Here is a 16,997-nt window from a genome sequence, read left to right on the forward strand (position 1 = left end):
TGAGAAAGGACATTTGGGAACGCTCTTTAGAACATGCTGAAAAAGAAATACCCTCAGATAAAAACCAGAAGGACACTTTCTGTGAAAATGCTACGTATCATGTGAATTACTCTCACTCAGTTATGCTTCTCTTTTCATTGAGCAGTTTTCCAACACTGTCTATGTTTAGCAAGCGAAAGGATATTCAGGAGTGCTTTGAGGCTTACGGTGAAAAAGGAAATATGTTCAGATAGAAACTAGAGAAGCTTTCCGAGGAACTGCTTTGTGACGTGTGCATTTCACTCACAGTGTTATACCTCTCTGCTCATACAGCATCAGGGAAACCCTTTTGGATAAAAAGGTACCAAGGGATATCCGGGAGAATATTGACTCCTAAGGTGAAAAGGATAATAGCCTCAGTCTAAAACTGGAAAGAAGCTTTCTGTGAAACTGCTCTGTGATATGTGTATTCATCTCACATATATAAAGCTTCCTTTACATTACATAGCTTGGAAAATCTGTCATGGACTAATCCGTGAAGGGACATTCAGGAGCACATTCAGGAGTATGGTGAAAAAGGAAATATCCTCAGATAAAAACTGGAAAGAAGCTGTCTGTGAATCTGCTTTTTGCTATGTTTATTCATCTCACATAAATAAAACTTTATTTACCTTACACAGCTTGGAAACTCTGTCATGGACAGATACACGAAGGGACATTCGGGAGCATATTGAGGACTATGGTAAAAATTGAAATATCTTCAGATAAAAACTGGAGAGAAATTTTCTGAGAAACTGCTTTGTGATGTGTGCATTCTGCTCAGCGTGTTATACCTCTTTTCTCATAAGGTAGTGATTGAACACGGTTCCTGTAAAACCGAAAAAGTGATTATTTTGGAGCCCATTGAAGACTATGGCGAAAAGTGAACTATCCTCAAACAAAACCCAGAAAGATGCGTTCCAAGAACTACTGTCTGATATGTGCATTCATTTCACACTGTTAAAGTTTACTCTACATTTCCCAGTTTGGAAATTCTGTCTTGAAGGATTCTGCGAAGGGATGTGAAGTGGTGACCGGAGACCTGTGGTGAGCAAGGATATGTATTCAGTTGAAATGAAAATTGGAGAGAAGCTTTCTGAGCAACTTCTCTGTGATATGTGTATTCACCTCATAGAGTTAAATCATTCTTTGGATTGAGGAGTTTCAAATCACTGTTTCTGTGGAATTCGAGATGGGACGTTTGGGAACGTTCATTAGAATATGCTTAAAAAGAAATACCCTCAGATAAAAACCAGAAGGAAGCTTTCTGTGAAACTACTTTGTGTTGTGTGAATTCAAATCGCACAGTTGAACTTCTGCTTTCATTGAGCAGTATTCTAACATTGTTTTTGTTTAGTCTGTGAAGTGATATTCTGTAGCACTTTGAGGCTTATGGTGAAAACGGAAATATCTTCATATAGAAACTGGAGAGAAACTTTATGATGAGCTGCTTTGTGACGTGTGCATTCCTCTCAGAGAGTTATACCTATCATCTCATAGAGGATTGGGGAATCCCTTTCGGAGAGAAAGCTACCAAGGGACATTCAGAAATATATGAACAGCTATGATGGAAATGGAAATATCCTCAAACAAAACTGGAAAGAAGCTGTGTGTGAAACTGCTTTGTGATAGATATGTTTACTCATCTCACGTGTTTAAAACTTTTTTTACATTACGCAGCTTGGAAACTAGGCCATGGACGCTTCCATGAAGGGACATTCGTGAACACTTTCAGGACTATATTGAAAATTGAAATACCTTCAGATAAAAACTGGAGAGAAGCTTTCTGAGAAACTGCTTTGTGATGTGTGCATTCCACTAAGTGGTTATACCTCTTTTCTCATAAGGTAGTGATTGAACACGGTTCCTGTAAAACCGAAAAAGTGATTATTTTGGAGCCCATTGAAGACTATGGCGAAAAGTGAACTATCCTCAAACAAAACCCAGAAAGATGCGTTCCAAGAAACTACTGTCTGATATGTGCATTCATTTCACACTGTTAAAGTTTACTCTACATTTCCCAGTTGGAAATTCTGTCTTGAAGGATTCTGCGAAGGGATGTGAAGTGGTGACCGGAGACCTGTGGTGAGCAAGGATATGTATTCAGTTGAAATGAAAATTGGAGAGAAGCTTTCTGAGCAACTTCTCTGTGATATGTGTATTCACCTCATAGAGTTAAATCATTCTTTGGATTGAGGAGTTTCAAATCACTGTTTCTGTGGAATTCGAGATGGGACGTTTGGGAACGTTCATTAGAATATGCTTAAAAAGAAATACCCTCAGATAAAAACCAGAAGGAAGCTTTCTGTGAAACTACTTTGTGTTGTGTGAATTCAAATCGCACAGTTGAACTTCTGCTTTCATTGAGCAGTATTCTAACATTGTTTTTGTTTAGTCTGTGAAGTGATATTCTGTAGCACTTTGAGGCTTATGGTGAAAACGGAAATATCTTCATATAGAAACTGGAGAGAAACTTTATGATGAGCTGCTTTGTGACGTGTGCATTCCTCTCAGAGAGTTATACCTATCATCTCATAGAGGATTGGGGAATCCCTTTCGGAGAGAAAGCTACCAAGGGACATTCAGAAATATATGAACAGCTATGATGGAAATGGAAATATCCTCAAACAAAACTGGAAAGAAGCTGTGTGTGAAACTGCTTTGTGATAGATATGTTTACTCATCTCACGTGTTTAAAACTTTTTTTACATTACGCAGCTTGGAAACTAGGCCATGGACGCTTCCATGAAGGGACATTCGTGAACACTTTCAGGACTATATTGAAAATTGAAATACCTTCAGATAAAACTGGAGAGAAGCTTTCTGAGAAACTGCTTTGTGATGTGTGCATTCCACTAAGTGGTTATACCTCTTTTCTCATAAGGCAGTGTTTGAACACTGTTCCTGCAAAACCAAAAAAGTGGTATTTCGGAGCTCATTGAAGACTACAGAGAAAGTGAAATATCATCAAATAAAACCACAAAGAAACGTTCCAAAAAACTGTTTCCTGGTATGTACATTCATTTCAGAGAGCTAAAGCTTACTGTACATTGCCCAGTTTGGAAACTGTCTTTGAGGAATCTGTGAAGGGACATAAAGTGGCCCCCAGAGGCCTGTGGTGAGCAAGGAAATATCTTCCATTGAAAACTGGAAGTTAGCTTTCTGAGTACCTGCTTTGTGATGAGTGTATTCATCTCATAGAGTTAAATCATCCTTGGGATTGAGCAGTTTGAAATCACTGTTTCTGTGGAACCTGACAAAGGATATTTGAGAACGCTCTTTAGAAAATGCTTAAAAAGAAATATCCTTTGATAAAAACCAGAAGGAAGCTTTCCGCAAAACTTCTCTGTGTCGTGTGAATTCCACTCACACAGTTCAGCTTCTCTTTTCATTGAGCAGTACTCTAACACTGTTTTTGTGTAGTGTGAGAAGGGATATTAGGGAGCGCTTTGAGGCTTACGGTGAAAAAGGAAATACATTCAGATAGAAACTGGAGAGAAGATTTCTGAGGAACAGCTTTGTGACGTGTGCATTCCACTCACAGTGTGATACATCTTTTCTCATACAGCTTTGAGGAAACCCTTTTGGAGAAATAGGTACCAAGGGATATTCTGGAACATATTGACGCCTCTGGTGAAAAGGGAAATAGCCTCAGACAAAAACTGGAAAGAAGCCTTCTGTGAAACTACTCTGTGATATGTGTATTCATCTCACACAGATACAACTTTCTTTACATTACGCAGCTTGGAAACCCTGTCATGAACGGATCTGTGAGGGAGCATTTGGGAGCACATTCAGAACTATGGTGAAAATGGAAATATCTTCAGATAAAAACCGAAGAGAAGCTTTCTGAGAAACTGTTTTGTGATGTGTGCATTCCACTCAGGGAGTTATACCTCTTTTCTCAAAAGGCAGTGTTTGAACACTGTTCCTGTAAAACAGAAAAAAATGATATTTCAGAGCGCATTGAGGAGTACGGCGAAAAGTGAAATATCCTCAAATAAAACCCAGAAAGTAACTTTCGAAGAAACTGCTCTGTGATATGTGCATTCATTTCACAGAGTTAAAGCTTACTCTACATTGCCCAGTTTGGTAAAGCCATCTTTGAGGAAACTGCGAAGGGATATTAAGTGGCGCCTGGAGGACTGTGGTGTGTCAGGAAATGACTTCCATTGAAAACTGGAGAGAAGCTTTCTGAGCAACTGCTTTGTGATGTGTGTATTCATCTCATTGAGATAAATCATTCTTTGGATTGAGCAGTTTGGAATCACTGTTACTCTGGCACCTGAGAAAGGACATTTGGGAACACTCTTTAGAATATGATGAAAAAGAAATACCCTCAGATAAAAACCAGAAGGAAGCTTTCTGTGAAACTGCTCTGTGTCCTGTGAATTCCACTCACTCAGTTAAGCTTCTCTTTTCATTGAGCCGTATTCTAACACTGTGTTAAGTCTTCGAAGGGCTATTCGGGAGCACTTTGAGGCTTATGTTGAAAACGGAAATATGCTCAGATAAAAACTGGAGAGAAGCTTTCTGACGAGCTGCTTTGTGACGTGTGCATTCCACTCACAAAGTTATACCTTTCTTTTCATAGAAGATTGGGGAATCCCTTTTGGAGAAAAAGCTACCAAGGGACATTCGGGAGTATATGAACGGCTATGTTGAAAATGGAAATATTCTCAGATAAAAACTGGAAAGAAGCTTTCTGTGAAACTGTTTTGTGATAGATATGTTTATTCATCTGACATAGATAAACTTTCTTTATATTACGTATTTTGGAAACTCTGTCATAAACGGATCCGCGAAGGGACATTTGGGACACCTTCAGGCCTATGGAAAAAAAGAAAATTTCTTCTGATGAAAACAGGAGAGAAGCTGTCCGAGGAACTGTTGTGACTTGTGCATTCCACTCACAGTGTTAAACCTCTCTTCTCATACAGCATGGGGGAAACCCTTTTGGAGAAAATATTACCAAGGTATATTCGGGAGTATATTGACATCTATGGTGAAAAGGGTAATAGCATCAGACAAAAACTGGAGAGAAGCTTTCTGTGAAACTGCTATGTGCTATGTGTGGTCATCTCAGATAGAAAAATCTTTCTTTACATTACTCAGAGTGGAAAATCTGTCATAGATGGATCCGCGAAGGGATATTCAGGATCACATTCAGATCTATGGTGAGAAAGGAAATATCTTCAGAAAAAAACTGAAGAGAAGCTTTATGAGAAACTGCTTTGTGATGTGTGCATTTCACTCAAGGAATCATGCCTCTTTTTCATAAGGCAGTGTTTCAACACCGTTCCTGTAAAACCGGAAATGTGATATTTTGGAACGCATTGAAGACTATGGTGAAAAGGGAAATATCCTAAAATAAAACCTAGAAAGAAGCGTTTCAAGAAACCTCTCTCTGATATGTGCATTCATATCACAGAGATAAAGCTTACTCTACATTGCCCAGTTTGGAAACTCTGTCTTTGAGGAATCTGCAAAGGGATATTAAGTGGCGCCCGGAGGTCAGTGGTGAGCAAGGGAATGACTTCCGTTGAAAAGTGGAGAAAAGCTTTCTGAGCAACTCCTTTGTGATGTGTGTACTCATCTCATGAAGTTAAATCATTCTTTGGATAGAGCAGTTTGAAATAACAGTTTCTGTGGAATCTGAGGGAGGACATTTGGGAATGCTCTTTAGAATATGGAGAAGGAAATATCCTCAGATTAAAAACCAGAAGGAAGCTTTCTGTGACACTGCTATGTGTTATATGAATCCCTATCACTTAGTTAAGCTTCTCTTTTCATTTTGCAGTTTTCTAACACTGTTTATGTTTATTGTGCATAGGGATATTTGGGAGTTCTTTGAGGCTTGTGGTCAAAAAGGAAATATGTTAGGATAGAAACTAGAGAAAAGCTTTCCAAGGAGCTGCTTTGAGGTGTGTGCATTCCACTCACAGTGTTATGCCTCTCTTCTCATACAGCGTCGGGAAACCCTTTAGGAGAAAAGGGTATCAAGGAATATTCGGGAGCATATTGACACCTAAAGTGAAAAGCGAAATAGCTTCAGACAAAACTGCTTTTTGATGTGTGTATTCCACTCAAGGAGTTATACCTCTTTTCTCATAAGGCAGCGTATGAACACTGTTCCTGTAAAATCGAAAAAGGGATATTTCAGAGCACGTTGAAGACTATGGTGAAAAGTGAACTATCCTCAAATAAAACCCAGAAAGAAGTGTTCCAAGAAACTTCTCTCCGATGTGTGCATTCATTTCACTGAGTTAAAGCTTACTCTACAATGCCCTGTTTCAAACTCTGTCTTTCAGGAATCTGTGAAGGGATAGTAAGTGTCATCAGGAGGCCTGTGGTGAGCAAGGAAATGTCTTCTGATGAAAACTGGAGAGAATCTTTCTGAGCACCAGCTTTGCGATGTGTGTATTCATCTCATAGATTTAAATCATTCTTTGGATTGAGCAGTTTGAAATCACTCTCTTTGGAACCTGAAAATGGACATTTGGGAACTCTCTTAAGAGTACGCTGAAAAAGAAATACCCTCAGATAAAAACTAGAAGGAAGCTTTCTGTGAAACTGCCCTGTGTCATGTGAATTCAACTAACACAGTTAAGCTTCTGTTTTCATTGATCGGTATTCTAACACTGTTTTTGTTCAGTCTGCAAAGGGATATTTGGGAGCGCTATGAGGATTATATTGAAATCGAAAATATCTTCAGATAAAAATTGGAGGCAAGCTTTCCGAAGAGCTGCTTTGTGACGTATGCATTCTGCTCACAAAGTTATCCCTTTCTTCTCATAGAGGATTGGGGAATCCCTTTTGGAGAAAAAGTTACCAAGAAAAATTCAGGAACATATGGACGACTATGGTGAAAAAGGAATTATCCTCAGACAAAAACTGGAAAGAAGCTTTCTGTGAAATTGCTTTGTGATAATTATATTTATTCATCTCACATAGACAAAATTTTCTTTATATTATGCAGTTTGGAATCCCCATCATGGATGGATCCGTGAAGGGACATTCGGGAGCACATGCAGGCCTACAGTGAAAAAGGAAATATCTTTAGATAAAACCTGGAGAGAAGCTTTTTGAGATACCGCTTTGTGATGTGTGCCATCCACTCAGGGAGTTATACTTCTTTTCTCATAATACAAAGTTTGAGCACTGCTCCTGTAAAACTGAAAAGTGATATTTCAGAGCACAGGAAAGACTGTAGTGAAAAGTGAAATATACTCAAATAAAAGCCAGAAAGAAGTGTTCCAAGAAACTGCTCTCTGATATACGCATTAATTTCACAGATGTAAACCTTTCTCTACATTGCCCAGTTTGGAATCTCTTTCTCTGAGGAATCTGCAAAAGGATATTAAGTGTCACTGAGCGGTCTCTAGTGAGCAAGGAAATGTCTTCCAATGAAAACTGTAGAGAAGATTTCTGAGCAACTGCTTTGTTATGTGTGTATTCATCTCATAGAGTAAATCATTCTTTGGATTGAGCAGTTTGTAATCACTGTTTCTGTGGAATCTGTGGAAGGATATTTGGTAATGGTCTTTAGATTATGGAGATATCCTCAGATAAAAACCAGAAGGAGGCTTTCTGTGAAGCTACTCTGCATTGTGTGATTCTACTCGCTCAGTTCAGCTTCTCTTTTCATTGAGCAGTGTTCTAACGGGGTTTTTGCTTAGTCTGAGAGGAATATTCGGGAACACTTTGAGGCTTATGGTGAAAACAGAAGTATCTTCAGATAGAAAATGGAGAGAAGCTTTCCTAGGAACTGCTTTGTGATGTGTGCATTCCAATCACAGAGTTATACCTTTCTTCTCATAGAGGATTGGGGAATCCGTTTTTGAGAAAAAGCTACCCAGGGACATTTGAGAGTATATGGATGGCTATGGTGAAAAAGAAAATATTCTCAGAGAAAAAACTGGAAAGAAGCTTTCTGTAAAACTACTTTGTGTTAGATATGTTTATTCATCTCACATAGATAAAACTTTCTTTATATTATGATATTTGGAAACTCCGTCATGGATGGATTCGTGAAGGGACATTCAGAAGCACGTTCTGTACTATGGAGAAAAAGGAGATATCTTCATCTAAAAACTGGAGAGAAGCTTTCGGAGAAACTGCTATGTGATGTGTGCATTCCACTCAGGGAGTTATACCTCTTTTCTCATAAGGCAGTGTTTCAACACTATTCCTGTAAAACGGAAAAAATGATATTTCGGAGTGCATTGAGGAATGTGGTGAAAAGCTAATATCCTCAAATAAAACCCACAAAGAAATGTTCCAAGAAACTGCTCTCTGAAATGCACATCGATTTCACAGCATCAAAGGTTACTCTACGTTGCCCAGTTTGGAAACTCTGTCTTTGAGGTATCTGCCAAAGGATATTTAGTTTCGACTAGAAGCTTGTGGTGAGCAAGGAAATATCTTCTGATGAAAACTAGAGAGAAGCTTTCTGAGCAACTGCTTTGTGATGTGTGTATTCATCTCATAGAGTTAAACCATTCTTTGGATTGAGCAGTTTAAAATCACTGTTTCTGTGGAATCTGAGGAAGGACATTTGGGAACGCTATTTAGAATACGGAGAAAGAAATATCCTCAGATAAAAACCAGAAGGAAGCCTTCTGTGAAACTGCTGTATGTCATGTGAATTCCTCTCGCTCATTTAAGCTTCCCTTTTCATTCAGCAGTTTTCAAACACTGTTTATGTTTAGCATGCAAAGAGTTATTCAGGAGCGCTTTGAGGCTTATGTGGAAAAAGGAAATATGTTTAGATAGAAACTGGAGAGAAGCTTTCCGAGGAATTGCTTTGTGATGTGTGCATTCCACTCATAGTATTATACCTCTCTTCTCAAACAGCATTGGTGAAACCCTTTTGGAGAAAAAGATACCAAGGGATATCTGGGAGCATATTGACGCCTACGGTGAAAAGGGAAATAGCCACCGACAAAATCTCAATAGAAGCTTTCTGTGATACTGCTCTGTGCTGTGTGTATTCATCTCACATAAAAAAGCTTTCTTTACATTCCTCAGCTTGGAAACTCTGTCGTGGATGGATCCGAGAGGGACATTCTGGAGCACATTCAGGAATATGGTGAAAAAGGAAACATCTTCAGATGAAAACTGGAAAGAAATTTTATGTGAATCTGCTTTTTGCTACGTTTATTGCTCTTATACATGTAGAATTTTCTTTACCTTACGTTGCTTAGAAACTCCATCATGGATGGATTCACGAAGTTACATTCGGGAGCACTTTCTGGACTATGGTGGAAAAAGAAGTATCTTCAGATAAGAACCAGAGAGAAACTTTCTAAGAAATCACTTTCTGATGTATGCATTCCTCTCACGCAGTTATACCTCTTTTCTCATAAGGCAGTGTTTGAACACTGTTCCTTCAAAACCAAAAAGTGATATTTTGGAGTGCATTGAAGACTAGGTGAAAAGTGAAATATCCTGAAATAACACCCAGAAAAAAGCGTTCCAAGAAACTACTCTCGGGGCGGAGCAAGATGGCCGAATAGGAACAGCTCCAGTCTCCAACTCCCAGCGCGAGTGACACAGAAGACAGGTGATTTCTGCATTTTCAACTGAAGTACTGGGGTCATCTCTCTAGGGAGTGCCAGACAATCGGTGCTGCTCAGCTGCTGCAGCCTGACCAGCGTGAGCTGAAGCAGGGCGAGGCATCACCTCACCTGGAAGCGCAAGGGGGAAGGAAATCCGTTTTCCTAGCCAGGGGAACTGAGACACATAACACCTGGAAAATCGGGTAACTCCCACCCCAAGACTGCGCTTTAAGGAATCAGGCACACCAGGAGAATATATCCCAACCTGGCCGGAGGGTCCCACGCCCACGGAGCCTCCCTCACTGCTAACACAGCAGTCTGCGGCGATCTATCCGCAAGGTAGCAGCCAGGCTGGTGGAGGGGCGCCCACCATTGCTGAGGCTTAAGTAGGTAAACAAAGCTGCTGGGAAGCTCGAACTGGGTGGAGCTCACAGCAGCTCAAGGAAACATGCCTGTCTCTGTAGACTCCACCTCTGGGGACAGCCCACAGCTGAGGTCCAATAGGGAAAGCAGTGGGGGCCGGTGCAGAGGCGAATGACTCTGTCTGACAGTTTTGGGGAGAGCCATGGATCTCCCAACGCGGAGGTTGAGATCCGAGAACGGACAGACTGCCTGCTCAGGTGGGTCCCTGACCCCTGAGTAGCCTAGCTGGGAGACATCGCCCACTAGGGGCAGTCTGACACCCCACACCTCACAGGGTGGAGTCATCCCTGAGAGGAAACTTCAAAAGGAAGAATCAGACAGGCACACTCGCTGTTCAGCAATATTCTATCTTCGGCAACCTCTGCTGCTGATACCCAGGCAAACAGGGTCTGGAGTGGACCTCAAGCAATCTCAAACAGACCAACAGACAGTCCTTCTGACTGTTAGATGGAAAACTATCAAACAGGAAGGACACCTACACCAAAACCCCATCAGTACGTCACCATCATCAAAGACCAGAGACAGATAAAACCACAAAGATGGGGAAGAAGCAGGGCAGAAAAGCTGGAAATTCAAAAAATAAGAGCGCATCTCCCCCTGCAAAGGAGCGCAGCCCATCGCCAGCAACGAATCGAAGCTGGTCAGAGAATGACTTTGACGAGATGAGAGAAGAAGGTTTCAGCCCATCAAACTTCTCAGAGCTAAAGGAGGAATTACGTACTCAGCGCAAAGAAACTAAAAATCTTGAAAAAAGAGTGGAAGAATTGACAGCTAGACTAATTAATGCAGAGAAGATCATAAACGAAATGACAGAGATGAAAACCATGACAGGAGAAATACGTGACAAATGCACAAGCTTCAGTAACCGACTCGATCAACTGGAAGAAAGAGTATCAGCGATTGAGGATCAAACGAATGAAATGAAGCCAGATGAGAAACCAAAAGAAAAAAGAAGGAAAAGAAATGAACAAAGCCTGCAAGAAGTATGGGATTATGTAAAAGACAAATCTACGTCTGATTGGGGTGCCTGAAAGTGAGGGGGAAAATGGTACCAAGTTGGAAAACACTCTTCAGGATATCATCCAGGAGAACTTCCCCAACCTAGTAGGGCAGGCCAACATTCAAATTCAGGAAATACAGAGAACGCCACAAAGATACTCCTCCAGAAGAGCAACTCCAAGACACATAATTGCCAGATTCACCAAAGTTGAAATGAAGGAAAAAATCTTAAGGGCAGCCACAGAGAAAGGTCGGGTTACCCATAAAGGGAAGCCCATCAGACTAACAGCAGATCTCTCGGCAGAAACTCTACAAGCCAGAGAGAGTGGGGGCCAATATTCAACGTTCTTAAAGAAAAGAATTTTCAACCCAGAATTTCATATCCAGCCAAACTAAGTTTCATCAGTGAAGGAGAAATAAAATCCTTTACAGATAAGCAAATGCTTAGAGATTTTGTCACCACCAGACCCGCCTTACAAGAGACCCTGAAGGAAGCCCTAAACATGGAAAGGAACAACTGGTACCAGCCATTGCAAAAACAGGCCAAAATGTAAAGACCATCAAGGTTAGGAAGAAACTGCATCAACTAATGAGCAAAATAACCAGTTAATATCATCATGACAGGATCAAGTTCACACATAACAATATTAACCTTAAATGTCAATGGACTAAATGGTCCAATTAAAAGACACAGACTGGCAAACTGGATAAAGAGTCAAGACCCATCAGTCTGCTGTATTCAGGAGACCCATCTCACATGCAGAGACATACATAGGCTCAAAATAAAGGAATGGAGGAAGATCTACCAAGCAAATGGAGAACAAAAAAAAGCAGGGGTTGCAATCCTAGTCTCTGATAAAACAGACTTTAAACCATCAAAGATCAAAAGAGACAAAGAAGGCCATTACATAATGGTAAAGGGATCAATTCAACAGGAAGAGCTAACTCTCCTAAATATATATGCACCCATACAGGAGCACCCAGATTCATAAAGCAAGTCCTTAGAGACTTACAAAGAGACTTAGACTCCCATACAATAATAATGGGAGACTTCAACACTCCACTGTCAACATTAGACAGATCAACGAGACAGAAAGTTAACAAGGATATCCAGGAATTCAACTCATCTCTGCACCAAGCGGACCTAATAGACATCTATAGAACTGTCCACCCCAAATCAACAGAATATATATTCTTCTCAGCACCGCATCGCACTTATTCCAAAATTGACCACATAATTGGAAGTAAAGCACTCCTCAGCAAATGTACAAGAACAGAAATTATAACAAACTGTCTCTCAGACCACAGTGCAATCAAACTAGAACTCAGGACTAAGAAACTCAATCAAAACTGCTCAACTACACGGAAACTGAACAACCTGCTCCTGAATGACTACTGGGTACATAACGAAATGAAAGCAGAAATAAAGATGTTCTTTGAAACCAATGAGAACAAAGATACAACATACCAGATCTCTGGGACACATTTAAGCAGTGTGTAGAGGGAAATTTATAGCACTAAATGCCCACAAGAGAAAGCAGGAAAGATCTAAAATTGACACTCTAACATCACAATTAAAAGAACTAGAGAGGCAAGAGCAAACACATTCAAAAGCTAGCAGAAGGCAAGAAATAACTAAGATCAGAGCAGAACTGAAGGAGATAGAGTCATAAAAAACCCTCCAAAAAATCAATGAATCCAGGAGTTGGTTTTTGAAAAGATCAACAAAATTGACAGACCGCTAGCAAGACTAATAAAGAAGAAAAGAGAGAGGAATCAAATAGACGCACTAAAAAATGATAAAGGGGATATCACCACCGACCCCACAGAAATACAAACAACCATCAGAGAATACTATAAATGCCTCTACGCAAATCAACTAGAAAATCTAGAAGAAATGGATAATTTCCTGGACACTTACACTCTCCCAAGAATGAACCAGGAAGAAGTTGAATCCCTGAATAGACCAATAACAGGCTCTGAAATTGAGGCAACCATTAATAGTCTACCCACCAAAAAAAGTCCAGGACCAGATGGATTCACAGCTGAATTCTACCAGAGGTAAAAGGAGGAGCTGGTACCATTCCTCTGAACTATTCCAATCAATAGAAAAAGAGGGAATCCTCCCTAACTCATTTTATGAGGCCAACATCATCCTGATACCAAAGCCTGGCAGAGACACAACAAAAAAAGAGAATTTTAGACCAATATCCCTGATGAACCTCGATGCAAAAATTCTCAATAAAATACTGGCAACCGGATTCAGCAGCACATCAAAAAGCTTATCCACCATGATCAAGTGGGCTTCATCCCTGGGATGCAAGGCTGGTTCAACATTCGCAAATCAATAAACGTAATCCAGCATATCAACAGAACCAAAGACAAGAACCACATGATTATCTCAATAGATGCAGAAAAGGCTTTTGACAAAATTCACCAGCCCTTTATGCTAAAAACGCTCAATAAATTCGGTATTGATGGAACGTACCTCAAAATAATAAGAGCTATTTACGACAAACCCACAGCTAATATCATACTGAATGGGCAAAAACTGGAAAAATTCCCTTTGAAAACTGGCACAGACAGGGATGCCCTCTCTCACCACTCCTATTCAACATAGTGTTGGAAGTTCTGGCTAGGGCAATCAGGCAAGAGAAAGAAATCAGGGTATCCAGTTAGGAAAAGAAGAAGTCAAATTGTTCCTGTTTGCAGATGACATGATTGTATATTTAGAAAACCCCATCGTCTCAGCCCAAAATCTCCTTAAGCTGATAAGCAACTTCAGCAAAGTCTCAGGATACAAAATTAATGTGCAAAAATCCCGAGCATTCTTATACACCAGTAACAGAGAAGCAGAGAGCCAAATCATGAATGAACTTCCATTCACAATTGCTTCAAAGAGAATAAAATACCTAGAATCCAGCTTACAAGGGATGTAAAGGACCTCTTCAAGGAGAACAACACACTGCTCAGTGAAATCAAAGAGGACACTAACAATGGAAGAACATACCATGCTCATGGATAGGAAGAATCAATATCGTGAAAATGCCATACTGCCAAGGTTATTTACAGATTCAATGCCATCCCCATCAAGCTACCAATGACTTTCTTCACAGAATTGAAAAAACGGCTTTAAAGTTCATATGGAACCAAAAAAGAGCCCGCATTTCCAAGACAATCCTAGGTCAAAAGGACAAAGCTGGAGGCGTCACGCTACCTGACTTCCTATACTACAAGGCTATGGTAACCAAAACAGCATGGTACTGGTACCACAACAGAGAAATAGACCAATGGAACAGAACAGAGTCCTCAGAAATAATACCACACATCTACAGCCATCTGATCTTTGACAAACCTGACAAAACAAGAAATGGGGAAAGGATTCCCTATTTAATAAATGGTGCTGGGAAAATTGGCTAGCCATAAGTAGAAAGGTGAAACTGGATCCTTTCCTTACCCCTTATACGAAAATTAATTCAAGATGGATTAGAGACTTAAATGTTAGACCTAATACCATAAAAACCCTAGAAGAAATCTAGGTAGTACCATTCAGGACATAGGCATGGGCAAGGACTTCATGTCTAAAACACCAAAAGCAACGGCAGCAAAAGCCAAAATTGACAAATGGGATCTAATTAAACTAAAGAGCTTCTGCACAGCAAAAGAAACTACCATCAGAGTGAACAGGCAACCTACAGAATGGGAGAAAATTTTTGCAACCTACTCATCTGACAAAGGGCTAATATCCATAATGTACAAAGAACTCAAACAAATTTACAAGAAAAAAAACAAACCCCCATCAAAAAGTGGGGAAAGGATATGAACAGACATTTCTCAAAAGAAGACATCCATACAGCCAACAGACACATGAAAAAATGCTCGTCATCACTCGCCATCAGAGAAATGCAAGTCAAAACACAATGAGATACCATCTCACACCAGTTAGAATGGCAATCATTCAAAAATCAGGAAACAGCAGTTGTTGGAGAGATGTGGAGAAATAGGAACACTTTTACACTGTTGGTGGATTGTAAACTAGTTCAACCATATGGAAAACAGTATGGCGATTCCTCAAGGATCTAGAACTAGATGTACCATATGACCCAGCCATCCCACTACTGGGTATATACCCAAAGGATTATAAATTACTCTACTACAAAGACACATGCACACGTATGTTTATTGCGGCACTATTCACAATAGCAAAGACTTGGAATCAACCCAAATGTCCATCTGTGACAGACTGGATTAAGAAAATGTGGCACATATACACCATGGAATACTATGCAGCCATCAAAAAGGATGAGTTTGCGTCCTTTGTAGGGACATGGATGCAGCTGGAAACCATCATTCTTAGCAAACTATCACAAGAAGAGATAACTAAACACCACATGTTCTCACTCATAGGTGGGAAGTGAACAATGAGATCACTTGGACTCGGGAAGGGGAACATCACACACTGGGGCCTATCAGGGGGAGGGGAGAGGGGGGAGGGATTGCATTGGGGAGTTATACATGATATAAACGTTATGCACATGTACCCTAGAACTTAAAGTATAATAAAAAAAGTAAATAAATAAATAAATAAATAAATAAACTACTCTCTGACATGTGCATTCATTTCAAAGAGTTAAAGTTTACTGTACATTGCTCAGTTTGGAAACTCTGTCTTTGAGTAATCTGCGAAGGAATATTAAGTCTCGCCCAGAAGCCTGTAGTGAGCAAGGAAATATCTTCTGTTGAAAACTGGAGAGAAGCTTTTGGAGCAACTGCTTTGTGATTTGTGTATTCATCTCATAGAGTTAAATCATTCTTTGGATGATCAGTTTCAAATCACTGTTTCTGTGAAACCTGAGAAGGAACATTTGGAAACACTCTTTAGAAAATGCAAAAAAGGAATATCTTCTGATAAAAACCAGAAGGAAACTTTCTGTGAAACTGCCCTGTGTCTTGTGAATTCCACTCACACAGTTAAGCTTCTCATTTCATTGAGCACTATTCTAACACTTTTTTTGTTTAGTCTGCAAATGGATATTCAGAAGCTATTGAGGCTTATGGTGATAACGGAAATATCTTCAGATATAAACTGGAGAGAAGCTTTCTGAGGAGTTGCTTTGTGGCGTGTGCATTCCATTAAAGGAGTTACACCATTCTTCTCATTGAGGATTGGGACATGTCTTTAGGAGAAAATGCTACCAAGGGACATTCAGGAGTATATGGACAGCTATGGTGAAAAATGAAATATCCTCAGACCACAACTGGAAAGAAGCTTTCTGTGAAACTGCTTTGTGATACATATGTCTATTCATTTCACATGAATAAAACTTTCTTTATATTGCACAATTTGAAACTCCGTCACAGACGGATCTGCGAAGAGACCTTCGGGAGCACATTCAGGCCTATGGTGAAGAAGGAAATATCTTCAGATAAAAACTGCAGAGAAGCTTTCTCAGAAACTGCTTTGCAATGCGTGCATTCCACTCAGGGAATTATACGCCTTTTCTCAGAAGGCAGTGTTGGAACAGTGTTCCTGTAAAACCGAAAAAGTGATATTTCAGAGCGCATTGAAGTTTACGATGAAAAGTGAAGTATCCTCAAATAAAACACAGAAAGAAGCGTTCCAAGAAACTGCTCTCTGATGCATGCATTCATTTCACAGACTTAAAGCTTATTCTACTTGCCCAGTTTGGAAACTCTGTTTTTGAGGAATCTGCAGAGGGATATTAAATGGCTCCCAGAGGCCTGTGGTGAGAAAGGAAATGTCTTCCAATGAAAACTGGAGAGAAACTTTCTGAGCAACTGCTCTGTGATGTGTGTACTCATCTCATGGAGATAAACCATTCTTTGGATTGACCAGTTTGAAATCACTGTTTCTGTGGAATCTGAGGAAGGATAATTGAGAACACTCTTTAGAATATGGAGAAAGAAATATCTTCAGATAACAACCAAAAGGAAGCTTTCTGTGAAACTGCTATGTGTCATGTGAATTCCTTTTAC

The sequence above is a fragment of the Trachypithecus francoisi genome, unplaced genomic scaffold (assembly GCF_009764315.1).
Source record: "Trachypithecus francoisi isolate TF-2019V2 unplaced genomic scaffold, Tfra_2.0 Lachesis_group7, whole genome shotgun sequence".
NCBI classification, from domain to species: domain Eukaryota; kingdom Metazoa; phylum Chordata; class Mammalia; order Primates; family Cercopithecidae; genus Trachypithecus; species Trachypithecus francoisi.